The sequence below is a fragment of the Hemitrygon akajei genome, chromosome 8, assembly GCF_048418815.1.
Source record: "Hemitrygon akajei chromosome 8, sHemAka1.3, whole genome shotgun sequence".
In the NCBI taxonomy this organism is placed as follows: domain Eukaryota; kingdom Metazoa; phylum Chordata; class Chondrichthyes; order Myliobatiformes; family Dasyatidae; genus Hemitrygon; species Hemitrygon akajei.
The window spans coordinates 45,798,907-45,811,378 of NC_133131.1; the positions used below are offsets into that span (position 1 = coordinate 45,798,907).

The 12,472-nt window shown below is 46.6% G+C and overlaps 1 pseudogene; it reads right to left on the reverse strand.

Annotated features, from left to right (window-relative positions):
* The window catches only part of LOC140732500 (cytochrome P450 2D20-like), a 75,024-nt pseudogene that overhangs the window by 58,735 nt on the left and 3,817 nt on the right, over positions 1 to 12,472 (reverse strand).

Here is a 12,472-nt window from a genome sequence, read left to right on the forward strand (position 1 = left end):
AACAATAATGACTCAAGAATGAATTGGAAGATCTCAGTCAGCACTGTATTATTCTGAGCGAATCACTGTTGATGGCTCAGAGTAGGGTTACAAAGTTAGAGAATATGAATACTGTATACAGATAGCCTGTTGGCTAATGAAAGTACAGGGTTTAGAGATGGCTCAAAGGGCCAGGTTGGGAACCTGATCCCATTAAGGTTTGAGCCATGTTAAGATGAGGCAATAATCCTACTCTGGGGCTGGGAGATGGGGATATCTGGCTGGATGATGAAAGTAAGGGAGAGAGAGTAGAGTGGACCCCTTGGTTTAATCATCGAGATGATCACCTTCTCCCTTGTGTGTCCACAACAGTACGGGCCAGGCAGGGGGGTGGGGGGAGGGATCAGTCTGCACCTTCTTCCTCTCAGGAGTGGGAGGAGGCTCAGCAACGTGTGGGGGATGGTATAATGGTCACTTTCGACACAAGTTTAGGGGATAGGTACAACAGGCTAAGGAGTCTTTGGCTGCGTGGTTATTGAGGTTATGGAATGGGGGAGGTACCATAATGAGGCCCATCTAATAGAAAGATGGGTGCCTCAGGCAACCTATCATCCGAACACAAGATCAATAATGTCCTCAGAACACTGGTTTCTTCCCCTGAGCCTAACGCATCACTATGGATTCGGGTAACACCAGCAGTTAAACTTAGGAATCCCACTCTTACTGAAAGGAATTTAAAACCTCAAGCAGAATGGAGCACAGTAGAGGAAGGTGCTAAAGTTCTATGCCAGTGGGTTCTTATCAGAGAAATATACCTTGATAGTGGTAGCCCACCAGAAGATATTGAATTAACTTCTGTAAATGGTGGGACACATGGTTATAGAGGTAGTTTTTCCAACAAAAGGGATAGTGCTGTCTTTAATAGTGCCAGCTGTTGGTCATCTTATAAGAACAGCAATCTTATTACAAGGTTTAGAGTACGTAGAAGTGGGTGCCTGTAGGCAGGTGTGGAAGCCAGATAAGCAGATGGGGTGTAGGGGGATCCGGCATGTCCTGTGAATAAGAGTTGCTTTAGAGTTGCTTAAAGGTGGGATTCCAGAGGAGCAGGAAAATGTGGTTCCTACTCCCATCCCTCTATGCAATGTGGAGGAAGTTCTGTATGGAAACACAAAAAAAGAGAGATTGGTAGGTGGAAGGGTCATTCTTCAAGTCCTCTACAGTTAAGGGTTCCTTTTGTCCTCTGCCAGGTTCCTCTCATTCCATTCAGGATTCCCTGCAAAGGAAATCCGTTCACCAGCAGTGGAAATCAGGGGCTGGTTAGCACATTCATGCCTCAGTGTTGTAGGGAGGGTATCCTGCATCCATCTTCCCTGTAAATAGAATGTGAATGATTTGAGTGTGTGTGTGTGTGTGTGTGTGTGTGTGTGTGTGTGTGTGTGTGTGTGTGTGTGTGTGTGTGTGTGTGTGTGTGTGTGTGTGTGTGTGTGTGTGTGTATGTATGTGCAGGGTCCCACCCAGTTGCTTTTTCCTTATCAGTTCTCTGATAAGTACTGTTTCTCTGTGAGAAATTAACACTTAAGATTTTGCAGTCCCATACAAAGTTTTAAAAGGAGCACAACCTGTGTCTTAATCTGCTACAGTACTTTGTTGCTTGTTTCCCCAGGATTTTTGTAATTGGTTTTAGAGATGACTCACTTTTGAGTTGAAACTTGAGCAACTTTATTCTGGATATGAGATGCCCACAGTTCAGAGGGAGCTGAGCATTCGGGGAGCAATTCTTGTAGTTCTGTTGTTTTTGAGTTTTCTAAATAGCCAGTGACTATGTTGAGTACAGGTACGAGGTGCAAGGTGGATGGCAAGTGTGAGCAGGAACAGTATCCTGGGATGGTTGTGTCTGTGCCGAGTGGTGTAGTGAAGCTGAGCACTTACAAGATATGGAGTTCCAAAGCCTACCTATGATTCCCATAGCATGGTGCAATTGATATGCGGTGCTGTACGTATGCCACCCCAGTGCCCAGCATGAGCACCTTGCCCACGCTGGTTGATAAGAGGGCTTTTACAGGAGAAGGATGTTTTGAATGATAGCCTTTCTCAGCACAGTATGGCCAAACTGTCCCAGGAACTACGGCTTGGATTACCTGCTCCCAAAGGAAGGTGCTACTTGGATTATTATTGGTTAAGAAGCCAACAGACAATAGGTGCAGGAGTATGCCATTCGGCCCTTCGAGCCAGCACTGCCATTCAATATGATCGTGGCTGATCATCCACAATCAGTACCCCGTTCCTGCCTTCTCCCCATATCCCTTGACTCTGCTATCTTTAAGAGCTCTATCTAACTCCTTCTTGAAAGCATCCAGAGAACTGGCCTCCCCTGCCTTCTGAGACAGAGCATTCCAAAGATCCACAACTCTCTGGGTGAAGAAGTTTTTCCTGAACTCCGTTCTAAATGACCTACCCCTTATTCTTAAACTGTGGCCTCTGGTTCTGGACTCCCCCAACATTGGGAACATGTTTCCTGCCTCTAGCATATCCAAAGAGAGAGAGTGAGTGAGATGTGAGCAGCTGCAGCAGGCAAACCTACCGTTGTCTTCTCGTTACATTGTACTCATGTGGTCATTCGGTTATGACCCCTCCGTTCTCAGCTAGACCGTTCTTCCGTGGTGGAATCGGTCCTCCAAGCCCCCACCCTCCTGTGGGTGCACAACACTCTTGCAGTGTCTCATGGCGTGTCTGCCGGTGTCTCAGCAGACCCGTCTTTTACCTCCCCTGACGGGGTATCAGCCATCCATCAACTGATCATGTCCATGTCCATCAAACTGGCACGCCCTTCTGTCTCAGCAGGCACCTGGCATCACTCTGCTGTGTCAGCAGGGATCCACACAAACAGGCCAAATGTCCTTGGTGTTAAAGTCAACAATTAGCGAAGAAGCCTTAATACTAAATCATCCATTTTAATCCTTGTCTCTCTCTCTCTCTCCCATCTGCAACAGGATGCCTCCCCCCCCCCCTTCATCTCTCTCTCTCATTAGCAGCATAGTTCACAGGGGGGTCAACTCTGGACCCCATCTCCATCTGGTTTTCTCATCACACATAACACCACAACAGCAATACAAAATAACAATAGTAGGTTTTAGCTCCAAAGTTGTTCCACTCCACACACAATGTATCACCAACAGTGATCTTCAATGAATATCCTTTCAACACAAGTGGTACCACACCTGAATTCATCTAAGGGACATCCCAAAGTGGTGGCCACAGGATACTCAAACAGAATCCATGTATGGATTATCACCAACAGTAGCTCATCACAAAGGGGACCATCTTCAAGGGAACCACCACCCAGGCAAGGGTCAACACTAGATTCCACTAGGTTACCCCAATCACGTACAATGTGATAGCCACTTATCCACTTCCACGACATACAAAATAACTCCAACAGTGATTTGCTACAGGGGTGCCTTTCTTCAGTGAAATACCACACCCAGACCAGGGTAAACACAAACGTGGTATTCACAAAGGTTTCCCCGCACCAGAGAACCCACTCCTGTGGATAAACTAAGTGACAATCATACTTTCGTAGCCGAATGGAAACAAACTCACCCTCACAGGCTACTTAGAGAGTCCAAACACTGATCTCTTTGTCACTAGGTTTCTTCTGTTTCACACCTTCCTCTCCTCTCTCTGCAAACTTGTTCCTACTTGCAGCACTTGTGATCTCAACTCACCCCTTTGGGCTACTGAAAGTTTAAACCAGCGACCGACTCACTGGTGTCTTCCTCTGACCGAATCCATCTTGACTCTGAGCTGTGTCTCTCTGGAGCAGCTCAAACAGTGTCCAAACATCAGTCTCATTCTCCCTGCATTTTAAAGTGACAGTCCAGAGAAAAAATGAACCCTAGGGGTATATAACATGCTCTTCTTTGGGAAATGGTCCCTGCACAGGGCAATCCCAAGTCAGCGTCATCATCTGAACTCAGAGAAAATCACAGACAACAAACAACAGGGTACATTGGCCTTTATAAATCAAAGTATTGAGTATAAGAGTTGGAACATTATGGTGAGGTTGTATAAGGCATTGGTGAGGCCGAATTTGATAGATAGATAGATAGATAGATACTTTATTCATCCCCATGGGGAAATTCAACTTTTTTTCCAATGTCCCATACACTTGTTGTAGCAAAACTAATTACATACAATACTTAACTCAGTAAAAAATATGATATGCATCTAAATCATTATCTCAAAAAGCATTAATAATAGCTTTTAAAAAGTTCTTAAGTCCTGGCGGTTGAATTGTAAAGCCTAATGGCATTGGGGAGTATTGACCTCTTCATCCTGTGTGAGGAGCATTGCATCGATAGTAACCTGTCGCTGAAACTGCTTCTCTGTCTCTGGATGGTGCTATGTAGAGGATGTTCAGAGTTTTCCATAATTGACCGTAGCCTACTCAGCGCCCTTCGCTCAGCTACCGATGTTAAACTCTCCAGTACTTTGCCCACGACAGAGCCCGCCTTCCTTACCAGCTTATTAAGACGTGAGGCGTCCCTCTTCTTAATGCTTCCTCCCCAACACGCCACCACAAAGAAGAGGGCGCTCTCCACAACTGACCTATAGAACATCTTCAGCATCTCACTACAGACATTGAATGACGCCAACCTTCTAAGGAAGTACAGTCGACTCTGTGCCTTCCTACACAAGGCATCTGTGTTGGCAGTCCAGTCTAGCTTCTCGTCTAACTGTACTCCCAGATAATTGTAGGTCTTAACCTGCTCCACACATTCTCCATTAATGATCACTGGCTCCATTTGAGGCCTAGATCTCCTAAAGTCCACCACCATCTCCTTGGTCTTGGTGATATTGAGACGCAGGTAGTTTGAGTTGCACCATATCACAAAGTCCTGTATCAGTTTCCTATACTCCTCCTCCTGTCCATTCCTGACACACCCCACTATGGCTGTGTCATCAGCGAACTTCTGCACATGGCAGGACTCCGAGTTATATTGGAAGTCTGATGTGTACAGGGTGAACAGGACCGGAGAGAGTACGGTTCCCTGCGGCGCTCCTGTGCTGCTGACCACCGTGTCAGACCTACAGTCTCCCAACCGCACATACTGAGGTCTATCTGTCAAGTAGTCCACTATCCAATCCACCATGTGAGAGTCTACTCCCATCTCCGTTAGTTTGTGCCTTAAGATCTTGGGCTGGATGGTGTTAAAGGCACTAGAGAAGTCAAGGAATGTAATCCTCACAGCACAACTGACCCCATCTAGGTGAGAGAGTGATTTGTGCAGCAAATACGTGATAGCATCCTCCACTCCCACCTTCTCCTTATACGCAAACTGAAGAGGATCCCGGGCGTGCCTGGTTTGTGGCCTCAGATTCTGTATTATCAGCCGCTCCATGGTCTTCATCACGTGCGACGTCAAGGCAACAGGTCTGAAGTCATTTAACTCCTTTGGTTGTGGTTTCTTCGGTACCGGGACAATACAGGATGTTTTCCACTGTCTGGGTACTCTTCTCTGCTCCAGGCTCATGTTGAAGATGCGCTGTAGTGGTTCTCCCAGCTCAGTCGCACAGGCCCTCAGTAATCGTGGGGAAACTCCATCCGGTCCAGCCGCCTTGCTGGTACAGATCTTCCTCAGTCGACCTTCCACCTGTGCAGCCGTAATCCTGGGTGTGGGCAAGGTCTCCTGTGAGTGGCTATTTTCCTGTGATGTGACTAGTGATCCAGGGCTTATTATTGGGATAGCAGCGAACAGTTCTAACAGGGACAACGGCATCCACACAAAAGTTAATATAGTCCGTTGTGCATTCAGTGACCTCCTCAACGCCCCCACAGAGCCCCCCTTGCAGTACATCCCAGTTAGTAGTACCAAAGCAGTCTCTCAGGGCCTGTTCAGCTTCAGGAGTCCACTTCCTAAAAGAGCGTGTGGTAGTGGGATGCCTCATCACAATTGATTTATATCTGGGCTGTAACAAAACCAGGTTGTGATCAGCTTTCCCCAATGAAGGCAGTGGGGATGCACTATATGCCTCCTCTACGTTTGCATACAGTAGGTCAATAGTCCTATTACCCCTGGTGTAGCAATCCACGTACTGGGAGAAAGCAGGTAGTGTCTTGTCCAAAGTCACACGCTACCGTTGCGTCGGCACGCGGTGGGACATACACATTCACCACAATGACGCTTGCGAATTCTCGAGGCAGGTAATATGGCCTCATACTCACGGCGATCAGCTCAATATCTCTTTCACAAACGGAGATCTTTGTACTCACATGCCCGGGGTTACACCATCTTACGTTAATGTAGACAGTGAGTCCCCCTCCTTTCTTCTTCCCACACTTTTTGGCATCTCTGTCAAATCTTACCGTAGTAAAACCAGGTAATTCTACATTTACATCCGGGATGTTAGCCGTCAGCCATGTTTCGGAAAAACACATTAAACTGCATTCCTTGTATGCTTTAACATTCCTTACTAGTGAGGCTAGCTCATCCAATTTATTTGGCAGCGAGTTCACGTTCCCCATAATGACCGAAGGAACAGCGGGTATTGTGTACAGTATTGTGTACAGTTTTGGTTGCTGAATTGCAGGAAGGATATTAGTAAGGTTGAAAGAGTGCAGAGAAGGTTTACAAGGATGTTGCTGGGACTTGAGAAACTGAGTTACAGAGAAAGGTTGAATAGAATAGAACTTTATTCCCTGGAGCATAGAAGAATGAGAGGAGATTTGATAGAGGTATATAAAATTATGATGGGTATAGATAGAGTGAATGCAAGCAGGCTTTTTCCCACTGAGACTAGGGGAGGAAAAAAACAGAGGTCATGGGTTAAGGGTGAAGGGGGAAAAGTTTAAAGGGAACATTAGGGGGGCTTCTTCACACAGAGAGTGGTGGGAGTGTGGAATGAGCTGCCAGATGAAGTGATAAATGTGGGTTCCCATTAACATTTAAGAAAAGCTTGGACAGGTACATGGATGAGAGGTGTATGGAGGGATATGGACCAGGTGCAGGTCAGTGGGACTAGGCAGAAAAATGGTTCGGCACAGCCAAGAAGGGCCAAAAGGCCTGTTTCTGTGCTGTAATGTTCTATGGTTCTAACCAATGTGCAAAAGACAACAAAATATGTAAATACAAAAGAGAAAATAATAATAATAAATAAGCAATAAATATCAAGAATACAAGTTGCAGAGTTCTCCGAAAGTGACTCCACAGATTGTGGGAACAGTTCAGTGCTGTGGTGAGTGAAGTTATCCCCTCTGGTTTAAGAGCATTATGCTTGGGGGATAACAACTGTGCTCGAACCTGGTGGTGTGGGACTTGAGGCTCCTATACCTCTTCCCTAATGGCAGCAGAGAGAAGAGAGTATGGCCTGGGTGGATGTTGCTTTAACTGTGATGGACTGGGCTGCATGCACTATGTTTTGTAGGTTTTCTGTTCAAAGAGATTGGAGTTCCAATGTCAGGCCATGAAGCAACCAGTCAGTATACTCTTTAACGCTCATCTATAAAAGTTTGTAAAAGTTTTAGATGACATGCCAAATCTGTGCAAAATTCTAATAATGTAAATGCACTGCTGTGCTTTCTTTAAAATGGTAGCTATGTGCTGGACTCAGGACAGATCCTCTGAAATAATATTGCCGAGGAATTTAAAGTTACTGACCCTCTCCACTTCTGATCCCTTACTGAGGACTGGCTAATGGATCTCTGGAGTTCTCCTCCTGTCGTCAGTAATCAGCTCTTTGATTTTGCTGATGTTGAGTGAGAGGTTATTCTGACACCATTCAGCCAGATTTTCAATTTCCCTCCTATATCCTGATTCATCACCACCTTGGCCCACAGCAGTGGTGCTGTCAGCAAACTTAAATGTGGCATTAGATCTGTGCTTAACCTCACAGTCGTAAGTATAAAGAAAGTAGAGAAGGGTGTTAAGCACACAGACTCGTGGTGCACCAATGCTGATGGTGATTGTGGAGGAGATCAGTTGTTACTGATCTCAAATGACAGAGGCGTACAAGAGAAGAAATTGAGGATACAGTTGCACAAAGAGGTAATGAGGCCTAGTTCTTGGAGATTATTGATTAGTGTTATGAGTGATGAACACACCTGATGGATAATGGGGTACAGAGTTAACTATACCCCCCTGAGAAACACCAACTATTACTGTTGCTATGCTGACCATGAGAGAGACGAAAAACAGGCAAGAACATTTGCTACAGATAAGAGATGGGAGAGAGACTGTTGATTTACTGTATTATGACTTCTGCAAGGGTTATTTATCTTCTACTAGTTTGCTCATAAACATTCCTCAGTGGACTGAAGGAGTGGCCTTATCTGATGGACACCGTCATTCGTCATTCAGGAGTGATGGATAGCTGAGTCCCTGTGAGTAGGGATAAAAAGACAGGTCTGGAGAGACACCCACCAGACACGCCAGTGGACACTGATTGAGTGTTGGAACCCACAAGAAAGGTGGGGGCTTTGGAGACCAAACCAGGAGATCGGTCATAAAGCTCACAGTGTTAAAGCAGGGCCGGTGGGGACTTGTGTGTGTGTCTACTCATGCCAGAGTGACGAGTCCACCACAGAAGAATGGTCTAGCAGAAGGACGGAGGGGTCATAACTGAATGACCACACCAATACGATGGATTAAGAAAGCAAAGGAAGGTTTGCCTGACTGTAGCTGTTACATCTCGCTCGCTCGCTCTCTCTCTCTCCAACGATTACAATACAACAACCATAACTACATCAGCACTCATGAACTGAACTGAACTTTATACTTTTCTGTGACAATTCATTTACCCCTAGACATCGATAGAGTGTCAGGGTCTGGTCCAGTCCGGAATACGCGTTCTGGGTCTCGATCTGGTCCGAGGGCTCCGGACTCTGGGTCCTGCAGTTGTCCCTCCCGTCACCCGTGAACTAGTTAGGACCCTCCTGGCTCAAGGAGGCAAACCTGTAACTCATTGAGCTGCAGGTGTTTATAAGGGGCCTTGGGACTCGGACCAGGCGAGTGGTCGATTTGTTCTGTTTCCCGTTCTCCGCTGACTCTGAACTCTTCTCTGTATTCTGTTATCCTGCCCAGGCTCAGATCTACTCCTCATCGTGCTTCTCTGCCCCGTACCAGTACTGCCAGGTTGGTCCTCTCCCCCACCTTTCTTCCCATGCGCTGGTCCTGCTTCTCCGCTCGTTAGTGTTGTTCGCGCTGTCTGCTGGCCTTTCCAGATTTTCCTGTTATCATGACTGTTGTGTTGATCACCCTGGACCTATGCCCGCTCCTACCCCTTGCCTCCGTCGGGCAGGTCTGGCCAACCCACCACGGCCTGGTGATGGTTCTGCCCATTCCTATCCCTTGCTTCTGTCGGGCAGGTCCGGCCGACCTGCCACTGCCCGGTGATGGTTCTGCCCGTTCCTATCCCTTGCATCTGTTGGGCAGTTCCAGCCGGTCTGCCGCTGCCTGGTGGGAGTTCTGCCCCATCCTCCTCTTCCGCCCGAACTCTGGGATTGTGCCCTGCACCCGCCTAGGAGTCCGCGTCGTGCCCAGGCCTCCGGTGTTTCCGCCTGGGAGGCAGCCCTACCCGGGATATATGCGGCCCGCCCAGGGAGGGCTCTCCACCAGCCTATCTAACCACCTAGACCTGTCCGCCTGCCTGCCTGAACCCCGGGGACCTGTCTGCCTGCCTGCCTGAACCCCGGGGACCTGTCTGCCTGCCTGCCGGAACCCCGGGAGCCTGTCTACCTGAACTCTTACTCCGGGAGCCCGCTCCGCCCTGCCTGCCCGGACTCCGGGAGCCCGCTCCGCCCTGCCTGCCCGGACTCCGGGAGCCCGCTCCGCTCTGCTGCCTGGACTCCGGGAGCCCGCTCCGCCCTGCCTGCCTGGACTCCGGGAGCCCGCTCCGCTCTGCCTGCCTGGACTCCGGGAGCCCGCTCCACCCTGCCTGCCTGAACCCCGGGAGCCCGCTCCGCCCTGCCTGCCTGACACTCTATCGACCTGAACCCCAGCTCTACCCTTAAATGCCATGGCATCCCCATCCTGTCCTCCCCCTAGTACTTCAGTGTCTGCGTCCTGCGTTTGGGTCCATCCGGCTGCGTTCCTGACATAGAGCTTGTTTATTATTGATTATTATTATTCCTACACTTTTAGGTTTATTACTGCTAACTTGTTTTATATGTATATTTGCATTATTGATATGGTTTTGCTTATTTTTATTAATAAACACCTTTAGTTTGGTACCACCAGACTCCAACGGATTCTTCTTTCTCTGCTGGTTGGACACCCAGTTACGGGGTACGTAACATTAGTTTTGAGGGGATGATAATGTTGAATGCAGTGCTGTAGTCAATGAAGAGCATCCTGATGTATATGTCTTCACTGTCCGGATGTTCCAGGTTGAATGTAGAGCAAATGAAATGGCATCTGCTGTTAACTTGTTGTGATATAGGTAATTGGAGCGGATCCAGTCGCTCTTCAGTCAGGAGTTGATGAGCTTCATCATCAACCTCTCAGAGCACTTCACCACAGTGGACGTAAGTGCTACTGGACTACAGTTTTACATAATTGAAGCCAGGATGAAGCAGACTGCTGGACTGCTGAGTTGACAGGTTAGAGATTTCAGTGAATACTCCAGACAGTTGAATAGCACAGGCTTTCAGTACTCGGCCAAGTACCCCATCTGAGCCAGATGGTTTTCGCACATTCACCCTCCTGAAGAATATTCTCACTGGACACAGGGTATCTTATTGGTGAATTGTTATCAGTGTTTTTTTTTGTTATCTCTGGTATGATATGAGAAGCCCACACCACATTTAGTCTCCCTTTTCTTTGTATCATGTCATGCTTCTTTTCTATTCATTGCTCTTTCAACACTTAATGAAACAATGGGGAAAAAACTAATTTTATGCCTCATTTTTAACTTCTGAAGAAACTTTGGAAAGCATCAGGATCCAACAGCCATCACATAACACCTCTTCACCAATAACCTACTCACCGGTGCGGAGTTTGTGTTTCACTGAGACCACTCATTTCCAGACTTCAAAACAGCCTTAGTTGGAACACTGACCGAAGACCTGAATTCAAGAGGTGAGCTTGATGACCTAATGGTGAGCATTTGACCAATTTTGGCATCAAGCAGTCTGATTGTAAGTGAAACTTGCTCTATTAAAACTTGTGATGACCACCTAACCACGGCATTCAATAGCATCACGGGATGGTTTTCTGAACCAACATGTCGAGGAACCAACTAGAGAGCAGGTCATTCTAGATTGGGTATTGAGCAATGAGGAAGGGTTAGTTAGCAATCTTGTCGTGCGAGGCCCCTTCGGTAAGAGTGACCATAGTATGGTGGAATTCTTCATTAAGATGGAGAGTGACATAGTTAATTCAGAAACAAAGGTTCTGAACTTAAAGAAGGGTAACTTTGAAGGTATGAGATGTGAATTAGCTAAGATAGACTGGCAAATGATACTTAAAGGGTTGATGGTGGATATGCAATGGCAAGCATTTAAAGATCACATGGATGAACTACAACAATTGTTCATCCCAGTTTGGCAAAAGGATAAACCAGGGAAGGTAGTGCACCCGTGGCTGACAAGGGAAATTACGGATAATATCAAGTCCAAAGAAGAAACATATAAATTAGCAAAAAAAAGTGGCACACCTGAGGACTGGGAGAAATTCAGAGACCAGCAGAGGAGGACAAAGGGCTTAATTAGGAAAGGGAAAAAAGATTATGAGAGAAAGCTGGCAGGGAACATAAAAACTGACTAAAAGCTTTTATAGATATGTGAAAAGAAAAAGATTGGTCAAGACAATGTAGGTCCCTTACAGTCAGAAACAGGTGAATTGATCATAGGAAACAAAGACATGGCAGACCAATTGAATAACTACTTTGGTTCTGTCTTCACTAAGAAGGACATAAATAATCTTCCGGAAATAGTAAGGGACCAAGGGTCTAGTGAGATGGAGGAAGTGAGTGAAATACATGTTAGTAGGGAAGTGGTGTTAGGTAAATTGAAGGGATTAAAAGCAAATAAATCCCCAGGGCCAGATGGTCTGCATCCCAGAGTGCTTAAGGAAGTAGCCCAAGAAATAGTGGATGTATTAGTGATAATTTTTCAAAACTCCTTAGGATTCTGGATTAGTTCCTGAGGATTGGAGGGTGGCTAATGTAACCCCACTTGTTAAAAAAGGAGGAAGAGAAAAACCGGGGAATTATAGACCGGTGAGTCTGACAGCGGTGGTGGGGAAATTGCTAGAGTCTGTTATCAAAGATGTGATAACAGCACATTTGGAAAGAGGTGAAATCATCGGACAAAGTCAGCATGGATTTGTGAAAGGAAAATCATGTCTGATGAACCTTATAGAATTTTTTGAAGATGTAACTAATAGAGTGGATGGGGACAGCCAGTGGATGTGGTATATTCAGATTTTCAAAAGGCTTTTGACAAGGTCCCACACAGGAGATTAGTGCGCAAACTTAAAGCACACGGTATTGGGGG